Genomic DNA, 4620 nt, shown 5'->3' with positions numbered 1-4620 from the left:
TTTTTTTTTTTTTTTTTTACTTTTTGAGACAGGGTCTTGCTATGCAGTTCAGGCTGGCCTTGAGCTCGCTTTGTAGCCCAAGTTGGCCTTGAACTCACAACCATCCTCCTGCCTCAACCTCACAAATTCTGGGGTTACAGATGTGTGCCACCATACCTGGAAATAATGAATAATAACTCTATTACCATTATCAAAGGGAGTTCTTTGGTGTACATTTCAGTTCTAGCGTTTTTAGCAAGAACAAAATTCCAGAATTATAGAAAATACAAGTTAATAGAAACTACTAACTTTTTCAAAGCACTCATTTCAATTTATGCTCTCATCAATATTGAATAAAACTTATAATTAATAATTTAAACTTTTTTAATGGGGTGCATGGATATAACTCAGTGGGACTATGTTTGTCTGGAAAATATAAGGTCCTGAATTCAGTTCCTGGTACAAAAAAATTATTTTTTCTTCCAATTTAGTGGCTACAAAGTGTTATGACTTTTTATGACTTTAATTTGAATTATCCTGATAAGTAATAACACTATCTTTTGATAGTTATCAGTTCTTTAGATATCTTAGTTATTTGGATGTAGTTATTAGTTATTTGAATATCTTACTTATAAAACTCTGAATTTAAAATATTTGGATAGATTCTTTCATATTAATTTACATGATCTCCTTCTAGATTGAGGATGTCAGCCCTATGTCACATGTACAAATTGCAACTATCTTTTCCTATGGCCTCTCTTTTTATTCTACTAATGATTGGTATCTTTTGATAAATTGAAATGTTGCTTTTCACTTTTGTTATACAGTTTAGCAGAGGGTATTTTTTTCTTAGTGATAGATATCCATGCATATCCTAAGGGCACAGAATATACTGTTTTGTATTCTTGAAACTTTATTGTTCTGCTTTTCCCACATGAGTCTGTGTTCCATTGTTCATCTCAAATTGATTTTAGTGGATTTTGTACAATAAAAAAAGGTTCATTTCTTCTATGTGGATATTTAATACTGCCATTTTCCCATGTAACTACAGTAGCACCTTTATTCCAGGAATGTATGTGTGAATCTATTTCTAGAATTTTAATTTTGTCTCATTCATCTATTTGTCTCTCCTCACCTGTTACTACAGAGTGTTAATGACTGGTACTTAACAGTAAGTCTTGAAAATCTGATTTGTATGTGCATTAGCTAAGTTCTATAATATCACCTAAAAATAATTTAGGTTCTTTGACTTCCATAAATTCCATGCCCTGCTTGTCAATTGCTAGGCAAACCTGGTAGAGTTATGAGTGGGGCATGTACCACATTTATAGAACAATTTGAGGAATATGGCATCTCCAAATATTGAGTATTCCAATTCTAAGCATGGCATATCTTTCCATTTCATTATAGTTTTAATTTCATTTCTTCTAGCAACATTATTTTCACTTTATGTCTTACATAGAGTGTTTTAAGTTGAAGTCAGAAGTGCATGAGTTTTTGGATGACGTTTTGCTTTTATCTAATTTTCTTTTCTTATCTTTGGCTGGCATACGGAAATAAAGAACTTCTGTATTGACCCTTTTTACTAGAAGGGTCAATAGTTTTGATTTTAATAGCTTATGACTTCTTTAGAATTTATGTACATAATTCTATAATGTTTATATAAAAGTAGACTCATTTACTTTATTCCTTAATGTCTCAATAGTTTTTATTACACTTTTTTTTTTTTTTGTGGAACCGGGGATTGAACTCAGGCCCTTGCGCTTGCCAAGGAAGCGCATATTCCACTGAGCCATCTCCCCGGTCCCTATTATACTTTTTTTTGACTGACTAGAAATTTCAGAATTAAGTTGAATAGAAATGATGATGAACATCCTTGTCTTAGTCCCAAATTTAGAGAAAAAAGCTCAACACTACATCCTCAAACATGACATCAGTTCTAAGTTGTTGTAGATGCCTTTACTCACATTCATAAAATTGTCTTTTAGTTTCAAATCCCTCATGGTTTTTTGGGGGGGTATGTGTGGATGCATTTTAAATCATGATGCTGAGTTTTGTCAAGTACCTTTTTGCATCTATCTGACTAATAACGTGACATTTTCTGTTTATAGTCATTTGTGGCATTTCATTGAATACTTTGTTTTCAACTATTAAATTACGATTGCATTTCTGAAATAAAATTAGTTAGGTAAGTGTGTATTATGTCATTTCTATATTGCTGTATTTTGATTTCTTATATTTAGGAACTTTGAGTCTACATTCATGATAAATAAAGAAACAACATTTTTCCTATAATACCCTTATTGTTTCAATATCAAGATTAAAATGATTATTTGAAGTAAAATGAGGAAGAACTCTTTTTTATTTACTTTTTCTATGACTACGTGGTAATGGTGACATTTTCCCCTTGAACTTGGAGAAATTAAGCTGTGAGGTAATTTCGGCCTGAGGTTGTCTCTATGGAAGGATTTTTATTATGAATTCAGTTTAATTGTCAGATATAAATGTATATCTTCATATTGATTTTGGTAAATTGTGCCTTTAAAAACTTTTTGATGTTTCATCTAAGTTCTCATAATTATTTGACTACCATTTTATACCTGTAGGGAAAATATTTGAGTCTAGTTTTCAGCCTTGGGACACTATATAAGAATAAGATTCTTATAAGACTATGACACTACATAAGAATCAGAGCAGCAGATACAGAACAAACATTATACCTTAGGAAGGAGAAATAGGGAAAAGAAAAGAATAATGGAGGTGGAGAAAACATACAAAACACAGAGCCTTTGTCACAAGTTTACAGAGGGCTGAAGTGAAATTTTACTGAACCAAAGGTTGACTTCATAAATGTAGCTTACCTGGTATTTTGCCTTTTTATTTTTCTTCATCTTAGACCTGTTTAGAGTCAGTCTACATGGCGATCAAGGGACTACACCCAACATTGTGCTTTAGGTAGGAACTCCATCACAAGTCACCTTTTAGACCTTTTGTCACTTTTGAAATTAAAATTGTACAGTGACATTAATGACTTGCCTGATAGCACGTAGTTAACAAATACCTTTTGAAAGTGTTCATATAAAAATATTTAAGTTCCTATCCAAAAATCTAACTGCATGATTGTCTCAGTTATTATCTCGTTGCTGGGATAAAATACCCAACACCTAGAATTAAGAAAGGAAAGGTTTATTTAACTCACAGTTAGTGGAGGTTTCAATCTGTACTCAGCTGGCTCCAAGGCAGAGCGGCACATGGCAGAGGACAGCAGTTCACGGCAGCGGAAACCAACAAAGAGCAAAGGGAGTGGCAGCAGCTGCAGCAGCTAGCAAGCCCCTCTCCCTTCCTTACATTGGTATGAACATCATCTGCCTCAGGACATGGATAGTACTCACTCCCGTAATCACAGCATTGGGTCATGATTTAATCACAAATTCTAGAAGCTGCCTCATAACTGCATGAGGCTTTTGGGGAGACAACTAGACACAAACCATAACAGTGATCATGGTGATGCAATGCATTAAGACCCTTTTTAGTTTTTCTTAAAAACTGAAAAATTCAGTCCTCCACTCTCTATATTTAGAGACAGGACAAAATGTGATCAATTCGTAAGTATCACAGACTTTTCCTAATTTTGAGTCTGATAAATTTGGTCTCTTCCCACTTGTTATGACACACATGCCAAACGCCACATCTAGTTTCAGATTTTAATTAATCTGAAGTTCTTAAAATAGCAGCTGTAGTACTATTTGCTAGTGCTATGAAAAGTGCTTTTAATGGATTCACTCATTTATACAACACTGTTAGTAAATGCCTTCTATGTGCTAGGCACCATTCAAAGCACCATTCCAGGCTTTATTAATGAAGAAATAGGTAAATGTCACTCTTCTCATGGACTTAAATTCTCATAAGTGCTCATGGACAAAAACATAATATGTAAGTAAATACATAATGTATCATGAATTGATAATACATTAATATGTTATATCAGATCAGATGTACATCTACTCTATTGTATGCTAAATATGTCAGCAGGATATTTTCTAATAGTGAAAGCATGGAATGTTGAAGGCATCCATTTGCACAAATTCTCACTCGTAAAGAAACCACTTCTGAAGAGACCACAACAGACCATGTCTAAGTAGCTAGCCCAACAGGTACGTACTTGCCTCAAAAAAGGATGCCTGTCCTTGAATCTATAATGCTAAGTGAAAAACAATAGGCACAGTTTAACTATTGCATGCCTTGTCTTATACAAGAAATCCTAAAAAACGAAGAATTTAAAGAGCAAAATAAATGAAAGATGATTAAAAAAAAACCAGGAAGATAGACTTTGCAGAGTTGGGAAAGGGATGTAAGGATGGGGCATAAGGGAGCAGAGAGGAAAGGGAAAGAAAAAGGATGAAGATGCAAAATGTATATATGCCCCAACCTCTGTAGTGAATCTGTTCATTATATATAGCACATTCATAGTAATTTTAAAAGAATATAAATTCTTAAATATCATAAGCTAAAGCAAGCAACATATTTCTTTTATCACCATCTTCCTGTTTATCATGATATGAAATAAAAGAGGAAAAAGTAATGTGAGAGAATCAGAATTTATGATACCTGATAGAGGATGATAATTAAAATAGGGAGGCT

The sequence above is a fragment of the Octodon degus genome, unplaced genomic scaffold (genome assembly GCF_000260255.1).
Source record: "Octodon degus isolate 3935 unplaced genomic scaffold, OctDeg1.0 scaffold00142, whole genome shotgun sequence".
NCBI classification, from domain to species: Eukaryota; Metazoa; Chordata; class Mammalia; order Rodentia; family Octodontidae; genus Octodon; species Octodon degus.
Note: the sequence above shows the minus strand (reverse complement) of the source record.